General features: G+C 38.7%; 1 long non-coding RNA gene across 1 annotated transcript in view; it reads right to left on the bottom strand.

The window, feature by feature from the left end:
- Positions 1-14,376, bottom strand: part of LOC139975133 (uncharacterized) — a 171,225-nt gene extending 156,849 nt beyond the window's left edge. Inside the window, exon 1 of the long non-coding RNA XR_011795672.1 lies at positions 11,460-14,376. This is a non-coding gene — a long non-coding RNA (uncharacterized lncRNA). The remainder of the gene's footprint in view (positions 1-11,459) is intronic.

The following is a 14,376-nucleotide window of genomic DNA, read 5'->3' on the forward strand; positions in this document are numbered from 1 at the left end:
TATCGATGCTGACAGCTTATCCTGTTTGTCATTACCATATGATCCAAAGACAATGATGGATTACTACACTGAAGAACTGTCACCAACTGTCATGACCTGTGTAAAAGATACCGTGGAAGCTGTGAGCCAAGGGGAGACAACTTTGATAGAAACAGTCTGTTCCAGTATTGAAGTGTCTGAACTACTAAAGTTCCCTGAAGATAAGAGAGGCAGAAGGATATCAAAAAGTGAGCTGAAAGAAGCACAGGCAGATGATGAATTCATATCGAGAGTGCTTTTCTACAAACAACGTGGCAACCGACCTTCAACAAAGATCAGGCGTGCTGAGTCAAAGAATGTGTCCAAACTCCTACTGCAGTGGGATAAACTGAAAATTGATCAACATGGGATCCTAAAAAGAGTGATCAAGGGAAAAGACCAGCTGGTGCTACCTCTGAAATACCGCCATTTGGTTTACAAGGAGTTGCATGAAGAAATGGGACATGTGGGTGCAGAGAAGGTGTATGACCTTGCCAATGACAGGTTCTACTGGGTCGGAATGTTCAAGGACATCGAAGGCTATGTCAACAACCAGTGTGCTTGCATAAAAAGCAAGAAACCACAAAGAATAATAAGAGCCCCACTTAAGAGCATCCAGACTACTCAACCATTTGAGTTGATCTCCATAGATTACCTCCATCTGGAAAGATGTACCGGCGGGTATGAGTACATTCTGGTTATTGTTGATCATTTTACCCGATTCACTCAAGCATATCCAACCACTAACAAATCTGGAAGGACTGCCGCAGATAAGTTGTTCAATGATTACATCTTGAAGTTTGGAATACCTCGTAGAATCCACCACGACCAAGGGAGAGAGTTTGAGAACCAGCTCTTTACCCGATTGCAGATCTATTGCGGTATAAACCACTCCCGGACAACACCATACCATCCGCAAGGCAATGGTCAAGTGGAGAGATTTAATCGCACAATTTTAGGAATGCTGAGAACACTGACAGAAACACAAAAGTCAAAATGGAAGGACCACCTAAACAAATGTGTTTATGCCTACAACTGTACCCGTAACAGCAGCACAAACTACTCACCATTTTACTTGATGTTTGGGAGATCACCCCGTCTCCCCATTGATCTGATTTTTGAAACTGTCAATGAGGCACAAGGAGAGTCAAATAACCATAAGACGTATGTAGAGGAGTGGAAAATGAGAATGAAAGAAGCATTTGAAATTGCTAACAAACATGCAATCAAAGCTGCTGCTAAGGGGAAGAAGGCGTATGACAAGAAGGCCAATGCCACAGTCTTGTTTCCTGGAGACAGAGTTTTGGTGAGAAACCTGAAGCCCAGAGAGGGCCCAGCCAAACTACGTTCCTACTGGGCGGACCAAATCTATGTTGTAAGAAAACAACTAGGAGACTTACCAGTTTATGTGGTGCAAGAAGAAAACGGCCGAGGTGGAGAAAAGACTCTACATAGAAATTTATTGAAGTCATGTGACTTGCTTCCCATTGAAAAAGAAGGTCCTCGTAACAAACAAACAAAACGAACAAGAAATCACAGACTACCAAGCAAGACTGTTGTTGATCAGAACAGTGACGAAAGTGATGACGACGATGAATTCTTACAATTCAGGGTAAGACCACCTGATGTAAGTACCGACAATGACCAAAGAGCAACTGGAGAGACCTTAAGGGAAGGAGCTGCCAGGCTAGAAGTACCTGATGAGTGCCTTCAAATGCTGGGAGATGACCACTATGCCGACCAGACTGAACCTGATGAAGGAGAACCAGAGACAGGTGACCAGATGTACGATCAGATGTCAGAGGGTGCAGTCGTGGATAATCCAGACCAAGAGAGTCAGCCAAACCAACCTGATGTCCTGGGTACACAGGGGGAAGCAACTCATAGGGTTCGACAACCACCTCTCCACTTCACATATGATAGACTAGGTTCACCGGCATACACAAGGTTAAACTGTAATTATGTAGGGTGGCCAAGTGAGGTAGCATTGAATCCAGGTTTTAAAATGGGAGCTAGCTCAATATTTATGCCCCAGTATTCTACATATCCTGTTTATAGGTATCAAATGATACAGGGTTACCCAATGTATAGTCAGCGTCAGGTACAGCTTTAAACTCTAAAGTAGTGAGGATTCGTCAGTTTAGAAGGAGACGATATGATTGGTTCAATTTTGGATTTTCAGATGTACATGTATGTTTTATTTACCTTACTATTGTATAGTTTGTCTAGCAACTTGATATGCTGAGCCTCATTAAGGCTACAATTGGATTTAGCAAATCCATTGTAGGTGCAAAACCCAAAATGGGAAAAGCTATGCACATGGGGAGGTAGCTACTAGCTAGAGTAAAAGGATATAGTCCTGTAAGTTGTATTAGCTGTTAGTATTTGTCTGACTATTAGAGATTGAGGTAAATATGCCACAGGCAAGAGACATGTTTTATCATTATTTTGATACTGAGCTTAGAACCAATAGAGATTGGGAAACTGAAAGAACCATTGTTTTAAGATTTCAAACTGACAATTCAGATGATTGCGTCAGGTTATATGTTGTGGCAGTTTGTATATATGTTGCTGTATTTTCAATTAATCATTTTTTTTCTATAGTTTCTGCAGTAACGGAGAAGAGGCCATGTGAGCGACTGCTGAATTGGCAGAAAAACATCATAGGCTTCACAAGTTGGGGACAACTTCTTTCAAGGAGGGGAGTGTGTTGCGCGGAAAAATAGGTACCCCTACAAAAATCATCAAATTGGCGTTCCATATCATTTTCAAGCACTTAAACGCACACTAAATGTGTACATGCGTGCCTATGTAGGAACGTACGTTCACTGGCGCTTGCTATTCTGCCAATTGGGCTGTCTGCATCATATGTTCTCTGTCTCCTTTCTGCAGGTAAGTTTACACGATTTATTAAATGTTAAACACCAAAACTTCAACCAGTTGTATAAAAACACCTCTAGCTTTGATTTGATTAGGTCCTGGTTGATGATGTAAGAGAAATGATGGGATATTACCAGATTAAAATGTGTTACCACTCGTGCAACGATGTCACAGAATAATACGTATAATATTGTATGTTAGGTCAGAGAGTAGCACTTATTTGTCGTTAAATCCGTCATTTAAGGTTCGTATGTTGCATGACTTGTGATCTGTGGTAATGTAAACAATCAGTTAGGCTTAGTAATTCAAGTAGGGTAATTAGTGTATTGCATAAATGTTAACCACATAGAGGTCGTTAGTAAATATGAACTGTTAAGCTAGGCTCGCTGTTCGTTCACTGTCTAACGTAGGCCCAGACCTACCGTGTATTAAGTCACAGCGTGGGTATGGTATTTAATTACTTGAAGGGCGCCACCAATTTTGTTTCATAATTAGGGGATTTCCCTAGATCAATATTCCAGAATCAATGTTGTAGTATTAAGTGTGTTTTACACCGGAGATAAGCTAAATTACTGCCAGTTAATCTAATAATAAAATTTGCTTGCTATTCTGCCAATTGGGCTGTCTGCATCATATGTTCTCTGTCTCCTTTCTGCAGCCCTAAAGCAAACCACCCTGGAATTCCCCTAACCCGGGGGGGGGGGGTAACAAATACGTTCCAATATTACCATAGCAACGTGTTCTAAAAGCGCTATGAACGAATAACAACTTAGCTACTTATTTTCAACCATAATATATGCAAAACAGGCTGGCTTTTCATCATCTTGACCAAATAAATCTAGATTTTGTATGATAATTAGAAATTTTCATTTCCAAGAAATTTTTGAATGGAATTGTTGTAAATTTACTCCAAGTTCTGCTTCAATCTTAGTCTTTTTTGCCTAGTACACTGCATCTGCTTAATCAGGTGTAAGCTAAGTTTGTTATTTAGGCCCCCCTCCCCTGTTACCCTAAAATTCTGGTAAAAACGCTTATTTTTTTTTAAAGGATATTACCGTATCAATACTGTAGTGTAGGTATAGCCTAGGTACTGTGTGCCTGTTCACAACCGCTTGTTCCATTAAGAACAGTAAACAGGTCTTTTTTAGCAAACGCTAACTTGGAAGTTGGACAGAACTGTCTTTTTAATAGCTCCATATTTTACAATTTCGACCATAAAGATTCATATCAGGATTGTGGGTTTGTGTATCAGATGCTCAAGGTTCGGTACAGACATCATCTGATTTTTATTAAGGGATTTTGAAGAAATTTGTGCTGAAAAAGCTTAGGGGGGGCCTAGGCCTAGGTGCGCACTATACAGGCATCCCGATTCCCATGCTATAGTATAGGCTAGCCTAGGCCTACTCCATCGTATGTGGCTGAAACCCGGTTGAGCTGTGGCAGAGACAGTAAGGTTCTTGCTCTTTGAGACTATTATAATGTTATCGTGATTAATTGTCCGGTCTTCCTACAAATATGGCCTAGGCTAGGCCTATAGCCCTACAGAATTCTGTTGACTATAGAATGGGCCTAACGTTAGGCTATGCCCATACAATTATAAAGTAGGCCTAGTATACGTTAGGCTAGCCTAAGCCGAATATTATTTGCTCAATGGACATTAATGTCGATGAAGGAATCGTTTGGTATTCACGTCTATTCACCAAGGGTCGACCCGATAACTTATTAGCAGGTCTGCGTTCAGTGCGCTGGAGTTGAATTTAATTTTCGGTCTACCTGTTTCTAAATTAAAACTGAAAAACTCACCGCAGCGGGGCAGCGTTCAAGTTTAAGCCATTCATATCGCCGGATACAACGGGGGGGGGGGGGGAGACAAAAGTAGGATTACGTTCGCGGTTTATGATTCGGCTGATCGTAAGTTGTGTTGTTATTTCTCGTAGTAGACAAAAAAACACGGTAATTGATACGCGATTTTTGCCAATAATTTAATTTTCAGTTTCGTTTAAACGTTCATCAGGTTTTATTAAACGTTTAAACGATGTTTCGTTCGTTTACACGTTTAAACGTGTAAACGGCACAGCACTACGGCGGGGCTTCAACTTCTACTCGAACATGATCGACGGTACGTGACGCAAGAACTGCACGCAATATGTACGTAGGTAGCACGTAGGTAACATACACAGTGCATATTATGTACGTAAAGGCGGCGAACTTCGGTGCACTCACTATACTATTACATGTAACGTGAACGTTTGGTCAGACGGAACTTTGGAGCCCGCGAAAAGTGGTCGAAATTATTACGCAAATTCCACTCAATGCGTTGTATTCAAATAAACGATTTTGTTCACAAGTCAAAACAAATTCCATGGTAAAGTGAGAAAATGAGATTATTAACACTTTATTATTCCCTTACAATTACATTTCCCGATGAAAATTGCCGAACTTGTTTATTCATAGATCATGTACACACTTGTGATAAGTACGATTAGAACCCCTATTCGTGCAATTAGGGGTTCTTTGTGAAACCATCTTGTACCCAGAACCTTTTCTGTGTGGGTATGGAACCAAGAAGAAACGAATCAAGAACCTTTATGGGTTCTTCAAGGGCACATGGTTCTGACGAGAACCATTCTTCATTTCGAGAACCCCCTCTAGAACCCTTTTTTCTTAGAGTGTATCTACACAAACAGCAGTCAAAGTATACATATAATATCATAATCTTGTTTTCCGGGAGCCGTTTCGGGGCCCCTGTTTTTTTGTGAATAAATTATTCCCCTGCTTCTGTTACAAACGGGAGCTCAATAGATGATAGCTCCCAGTAAAGGCTCCCAGGAGGGGAGGGGGGGGGGGGGTGGGCGAAGTGGCACGACATATACTACTTCCCTTGTTTCATGATGGAAATGTTTGTTTTACCCGTTGGTTCCAGTTAAAATGTTTATTCATGTCAAACATCGCATAGCATTGAACTGAAAGTTATTTCCGATAATCACTCTCAAAGTTTTTCAGAATATTGCCTCCAAACAGGAACCAAGATATAAAATTCGGAGGATTACATACTTCCTTAAAATTCCACTACCTATTTTAATCAATTCACCTGCGAAAACAAATAGCTAAATTTAACTTTATCCTCATTTATTGAAGTTTCCTATGCGATTATGGTAGTTTTGCTTTGAAAAATTACACAACATTTAGCAAAAACTCAAAGAGAAGGAAAGAAAAGTAGAAAAAAAAACACACTTTGGTCATCATTATTACCACTAAAAAATGGTAGAAATTCAAATACTGTTCTACAATATTCAGACATCAAAGTGTATACTATTTGCATGCTAATATAACTCACTAAACTTATTTGTTTACTTACTTTATACAAACTTAAATTAGACTATTCCTTATAGCGGTAATCAAAATGACAATTTCTTTGAGTTCAAAGAGTTATAAATCTACAGGAAACAGTTTGGTAACTTATCACTCTACATTTTGGAACAGAATACTGATTATCTTTACATTGTAAAAGACGTACCAAGTGATTGTATATGGTACATCCACCCCCCCCCCCCGTACCACACACCCTTCCATTCCTACATGACGGATACTACAAATTTGAAAAGAACATCCCCGGGAATTAATCATGTCGGTACCTTCACATTTTGTAGACTATGACGAATCAATGTCGTTGGGTGGAAGATTGGGTTGCATTGTTAATGAGCTAATTGGAGTATACTCGCCGACCAGATTAAATTGCCCACGTGATGTTAATTCTGACAATAAGTGACTAACAAGTGCCTTATACCAGTTAATAACGCCACGGCATCATATAAACAGGTGATGTTCATGTCACGTGTACGTATATATAGGCTTCCTCACAATGAATTTAATATCTTACGGGGACTAATTATAACCTAAAAACTGATTTTTGCTTCTTTCCCTTCAAATTCAAACGAGTACATATAAAATCTGCAGAACAATACGAATGTGTGAAGGGGTGTTCTTTTACGTTGGTGTTCCAAAGTGTCATGTGATCAGTGATATGCGAAAAACCGATCCCTTTCATCCCAGCTCGTGAAGTCAAGCGAGTCTATTAATAAGGATGAATTAATTTTCATATTTTTTTTATTGTAGATGTGTTACCAGAAACCCGAGGAGGAGGTCCTTATTTAATTAATAACAACGAAACACGCCTAATTACCACATGCAGGAGTGTATACATACAGTATGGTATAACACATAGGTCAAATAAGCTTTAAAGGGTCTATAGAATGAATCCGAGAGAAGCATCGCTTGTATGGCGGACCATCAGTCTCAAATCATGGGAGATCGACTTATACCGGTTTAAATCGACATATACCAGTTTCCTTCGACTTATACCAGTTTCCAGCAGCTGAAATTGACTTATACCGATTTAAATCGACATATACCAGTTTCATTCTACATATCATCGATTTAAATCGACATATACCAGTTTCATTCTACATATCATCGATTTATTTCACTTATCATCGATTTAAATCGATGATAAGTAAAATAAATCGATGATATGTCGAAGTTAACTGGTATATGTCGATTTAAATCGATGATATGTAGAATGAAACTGGTATATGTCAATTTAAATCGACATATACCAGTTTCATTCTACATATCATCGATTTATTTTACTTATCATCGATTTAAATCGATGATATGTAAAATAAATCGATGATATGTCCATTTAAATCGACATCTACCAGTTTAAATCGATGATATGTCGAATTAAATCGGTAGAAGTCAATTTCCGTGGACTTATACCAGTTTCTATCGTCTCAAATTGACATATACCTATTTAAATCGACATATCATCGATTTAGCTCATTAACATATTCCAAATCCCGATTTCGGTGATGATTGACATGTGGAGAGACATCACTTGTAGTCACCTGACAAGGCGGGCGAATAATTGAAAATAAACACGAGCACAGTGGAATGCATGATTTGAGCTTGAATACTGTAATTGTTAAACCCCATGGGTATATATTTAGCTACATTAAAACGTAACCTTACAGTAGGCCTCACTGCAGAACAATATCATCTTTGTTTATGGTGTAACTGGAGTAGGTAATTGCATCTGTGTACGTACTGTGGGCCTATTCATTTGCATGTGTATTCCTATACTATAGCGCCACGTGTTTGAGTAGACAAGCCCAGTTTGCATTGAGATAATTCCACGTCATTGACATATCAGTTTTTTCAGCCGTATTGTTACACCGAAATCTTTTTGCAAGTAATTGTTCATAATTACCATTGACATAACCATGATGAACACATTTGCTAGCTTCGTAATTTTGGAACTATTATTAAATTATTCGCCCGCCTTGTCAGGTGACTACACGTGATGTATCTCCACATGTCAATCATCACCGAAATCGGGATTTGGAATATGTTAATGAGCTAAATCGATGATATGTCGATTTAAATAGGTATATGTCAATTTGAGACGCTAGAAACTGGTATAAGTCCTCGGAAATTGACTTCTACCGATTTAATTCGACATATCATCGATTTAAACTGGTAGATGTCGATTTAAATGGACATATCATCGATTTATTTTACATATCATCGATTTAAATCGATGATAAGTAAAATAAATCGATGATATGTAGAATGAAACTGGTATATGTCGATTTAAATTGACATATACCAGTTTCATTCTACATATCATCGATTTAAATCGACATATACCAGTTTACTTCGACATATCATCGATTTATTTTACTTATCATCGATTTAAATCGATGATAAGTGAAATAAATCGATGATATGTAGAATGAAACTGGTCTATGTCGATTTAAATTGACATATACCAGTTTCATTCTACATATCATCGATTTAAATCGACATATACCAGTTTACTTCGACATATCATCGATTTATTTTACTTATCATCGATTTAAATCGATGATAAGTAAAATAAATCGATGATATGTAGAATGAAACTGGTATATGTCGATTTAAATCGGTAGAAGTCAATTTCAGCTGCTGGAAACTGGTATAAGTCGAAGGAAACTGGTATATGTCGATTTAAATCGGTATAAGTCGATCTCCCATGATTTGAGACTGATGGCCCGCCATACGCTTGATGGGAGCGAAATGCCGTGTGCAAATCATCCCTATGGCAACACACTGAAACTCGACTCCCAGTAGACAGATACTGATCTACATGATACAGTAGTATACACGCAGTATGTACAATATATATACACACTGATCTACAGTAATGTAGCCGAGTACACTGTTCACATATACAGCGCTAGCTAGATTGCCGAGTGGTAACGCTCGTACGTACTATACTAGGGAATTGTGTGTAACAACTCCCCGCTCGTACGTACACGGCCGTAATTAGCTTCACTATTATACTTAGGTCGTGTCTATTGGCACGTGCACGTGCCAATAGCAACCGCTATTGTTACGTTGACGTACCAATAAGCATCGATATTCGCACGAACATGCTCGTGCTTATATAGACAGTGACTACGCACACGAAGGCGTACCAATAAGGATTGTTATTCGCACGAACGTGTATGCGGGTATAAGTAGCCATGTAGTGATTAGAAAAGCACTGCCAAGAAACATTCATATTCGCACGAACGTGTTCGTATTGAGTAGGCGGGGAAGGTAAACCATGGCCCCAACACCAGTGTTGGGTGTGCACGGTCGATTTGCCCCCCCCCTCACCCCCTCCCCTCAAGATTTTGGTCGATGAAAATTTGCTGATTCTCAAAAAATGGTTATCTTTTTCAAAATCAATAGCCAAATCTGTAAAATATGAGAGAAATCAGAGATGTGATCAATTCTGGGAAAATTCGGAGTAATAATTAAAGATTTTGTTGGAATATTTCAGAAAAGATTTGTTGCAAACTTTCTTAAAATGCGTAAGGAATATGATGAATTTAATTCATCTAGTCGCTTGTTTGCTGCTTCAACGGTTTTGGAATCCTTCATTACAAAAATAGATAAAGTATCCGCAGATATCCTTTTGAACATAACCCTGGAAATCCCCATAGTTATCAAATTCCTGTTCCATTGTCATGCACTGCTGTGTTATTGTCCATCGATGTCCTGTTCACCCCTCCCGGCCAGCACATATCAGGACAGTTCATTGGTTACATCAACCACAAGCGCTGATTGATCAAGTTACATGTGTGCAAATAGTCAATTGTATTCGCACGATTACGTTCGTGCGAATAGCCACAACGTTATACTTATACACAAATATCTTGGTCTAGGTGCATATACAGGGCCGGGACACAGTCTACTCGAAATACACATCGAAATTGTGTCTAGCTCTACAAAGCAACGTAGGACTAGGAGAATGAATTGAAACAAGACGGCAAAATCTGTCTGGTAGATTCTTTTTAAAACTGAAAAACGCTGAAGGAGGTTGGTGTTTGCTATACCGCAGTTGAAGTAGCTTAGGCCTAGGCTAGGTAAGTCAAATAACTTTCATTACCGATTCAACTACGGTAAGGATGTTGATGGCCTAGCTACAAGCACTGTGGGCTAGGCCTGTAACGTTAGTTAGGCCTTACAAGTAACATTCAGGTAATCTTAGTGTCACTATCAGGACACATGGTAAAAGTATCTGTAATACTGTGACTAGGCCTATAGCCATGGCCAGAATATTTGAAATGGGCCTAATGTAGTTGTATCTAGTCTAGACGATCGTGTTTTGCAGCCACCACGGTCAGCTAGGGTATTCAACAAGGACTCGGAGTTGGATAGGAATATATTATTACTAGGCTACTCCTTACTAACCTAACTTTGTGCAGCTATGGAATCAATTTAACTGTTACTGCACGAATCTTTTATCTAGCCTAGTTTCAAATGACTTTCGTGTCTCGTGTCTCGTGTCTTACCTGCCAAAATTTCTTACAAAATATTACCTGTGTTTATTAGTGCAGTAACATCACAGTTAGCCTTACATTTCTACAAATGGCAAAGATACCTGATTTCGTTCATGGTATTTTGCATCCTCCAAAAATCCACAAAAAGATAAATAAATTGATGTCGACCTACACATTATACGAACATTTGATAGGCCTTCCCAATATCACAGATCTATGACAGACAGCATATCACAGATCAAAGTACTAGGTAGCAATCTTTATTTTCTGTTGGTTTTGCTTACTTTGAAAAAAAAGTTAATGCCTGGCCCACATGCTTTCTTGAAGCGTAAAGAAAGTGGATAATTTTCAAGTTCTACAAAATAATATTTACATCAGGAGTCAGAATTTTGAAGGAAAAGGATGCAGGTACATGTGGTTAAAATATATATGCCTTCCTAGCTAGGAGCAAACATTTGGGTGCATGTAGTTAGGGAACATAGACTAACTAGTAGTCTGTATAGGTGACTAAGGACAGGCCTTACTTTATTACTAACGTGACTTCTTTTTTCCCCTTTCTGATGGATCATTGATGTATAATTGACTCATGGCCCACTGAAAATTCAGGAATTATGATTGTTATATAATTGACACATTGCTTGCTGAAAATGCAGGAAGTATGACCAAACTCAATGCAGCACTACTACTCACCTTTAGATATAAGCACCTTCTGTACAAAACTATTGGAAAGTAGATGGTGCTTTCTTGCCTTCTCCTACTCCCCAGGCGACTAACACTCTAAAATCAGCAAAAAGACCTCCCAACAAAACAATGTTCCAAAGAATGGACATTTTGTGGTTAACTCCCAGCATATGATTCTGCCTATAAGTATAAGTGTAGCTTATGAAATAATAAGTAAGCAACAAGAAGGTTTTTAGCAGAAGTTTCGCAAAAGCAAACTTTAAAAGTGTTCATAATGGTGGAGAATATGTATCAGATTGCAAAAATGGTTAGGCTAGTATATTACAATGGACATAGAATAATTTAACATACATGTGCATGAACTTCTAGGATAGTTGACAGTACTATTAACTTGGTTGAAAGGCCAACTGAACTAATTTCCTGTTTGTCCTATGCATGCATAGCAAGGTAGGTATAGGCTGTACTTCCACCACATTCACTTTCCTAGTTTCCTTTATTGATCTAGTTATGTTGCTTCACTTGGTATGTAGCTAGGCTAAGCTTCATTCTAAGGTCAGTGAAACCCAACATACTGTAGAAAGTCACATTCTGTTTGGTACTACTTAATTTAGTCTGCACTATATAGCCTATGGTATGCAACATTGTTTGTGCCATGTTTTTGTCAGCAATTATTTTTTGTATTTGTTTTCAGTAGATCTATGCTTCAGAGATGCAAACTTCTCATAAAATCTATCAATGCTACTAAATGCTGTATGCATACTTTCCAATGGAACAAATTATATATACTTGGCCAAATTTGAATCCACCAAGTTCTGTACTATTCAGTGTTTACTGTTTACCAAGGCATGTGTAAGTTTAGGGGTTTTCCGTACTGGCGTGCCCTCCCAAAAGTATGATGACTCAGGGGAGAGAAGTTGTAAAGATAACGCAGGAACAAAAGATTAACGGTAAACTTAATTAATTTAATAACAATTAACTGAAGCAAACTAAATATAAAATATAATTTACTTACAACAAGCTCACTTCACACACACACACACATATAACTCAAACGTACTCACTCGCTCACAAGTGTTGACCGGTCAACCATCCGTATTCACTCCCTCATTCATAAGCTCTGCCAAACATTTTCAAACACAAGAAAGTTCTCTCACACCACACGCACACACTCACACAAGTTACACGCACGCAACACAATCAGCGCGCCGCGCCCGATACATTTAAAAACCTCCGTACGCAATTAAACAGCGATGCATCGATACAAGCGCACCATAGCCTAACGCTACACTATATACATGTACGCCCACACAAGAATACGCCTATCGTATTAATCGCTCATTTACACTCTTTCCACCTGAAACGCAGACTTCTCCTGAAGTCTAAAACTAATCAATCGTTATAATCGCTCATTTACACTCTCTTTCCACCTAAAACACAGACTAAAAATAGTCACATTCCTCGCTACCTAGAAGGTGGTAGGTACTTATGCCTAGGCTTAGACAGCCAGTTTGACTCAAAGTCCTTCTCTCTCAAACGGAGCTCGAGTCCGTAACATTTGTAGTAATCGAGATCAGCCACTTCTTATCAAACTCCACATAAAAGGACTACTTAGAATAAAAAAATAAACTAAAAATTTCATAAATAACCACAACACCACATGCATCGTGTATGGGCGCACACATATGAACAGCTTTACAGGTCTATGGCAAATTTGCATCAATGCATCAGAAAATCATCCTAAAATTTGTAATTGTCTTAAAAATTGTCACACATTCGGAATAAACTAATCAATGAGCTAATTAAACCCACCCCAGGTCAAAGACAGCGGTGTCCGTTGTGATTGCATTAGTTCCAAAACGAGGCGGCGGAAATCCTTTATTACTCCTTTCGGATCTTCTTATTTGAGTAGAATTTGTTTTTTTCTCAACCGCATTTTCTTGTGGCTTTTTCTCTTCGATTTTCTTGATTGGCCTCCTCCAAGTATATAGTGGATGCATGACTTTTTCTTTCAGGTTGGGGACGTTTAATTTTCTATCATCATCCGGTTTCATGTCTTCCTGCAAGGTGCACAATTTCAGCTCGTTTCTGTGGATTACTTGTTTCTTTCCTTTTCCATTTTCAGGAAATATCACATATACTGGTATGTCCGGGTTAGGTTGTTTAGCTATGATGTAGACATCTTCCTCCCACTTATCTTGGATTTTGCATCTCCCCCTGACTTTCCTTTTTCCATTTTGTTTAATTCCTTTTAATATGATTTAATAATTTAATACGATATTGAAATAAAATCTTGAATAAAATTCGCTAACAACTTTACTTGTTTACTTTTCTTTTAACTAAAATTACGTACGTGCCTCTGCGAAATCTTTAAAACTAAGCCAGTACTCCAACACTTCTGACACCAATGTAAGTTTAGGGGTTTTCCGTACTGGCGTGCCCTCCCAAAAGTATGATGACTCAGGGGAGAGACGTTGTAAAGATAACGCAGGAACAAAAGATTAACGGTAAACTTAATTAATTTAATAACAATTAACTGAAGCAAACTAAATATAAAATATAATTTACTTACAACAAGCTCACTTCACACACACACACATATAACTCAAACATACTCACTCGCTCACAAGTGTTGACCGGTCAACCATCCGTATTCACTCCCTCATTCATAAGCTCTGCCAAACATTTTCAAACACAAGAAAGTTCTCTCACACCACACGCACACACTCACACAAGTTACACGCACGCAACACAATCAGCGCGCCGCGCCCGATACATTTAAAAACCTCCGTACGCAATTAAACAGCGATGCATCGATACAAGCGCACCATAGCCTAACGCTACACTTTATACATGTACGCCCACACAAGAATACGCCTATCGTATTAATCGCTCATTTACACATGCACTGTTACAACAAGAAGTGAAG

Source organism: Apostichopus japonicus, chromosome 10 (assembly GCF_037975245.1).
Source record: "Apostichopus japonicus isolate 1M-3 chromosome 10, ASM3797524v1, whole genome shotgun sequence".
In the NCBI taxonomy this organism is placed as follows: domain Eukaryota; kingdom Metazoa; phylum Echinodermata; class Holothuroidea; order Aspidochirotida; family Stichopodidae; genus Apostichopus; species Apostichopus japonicus.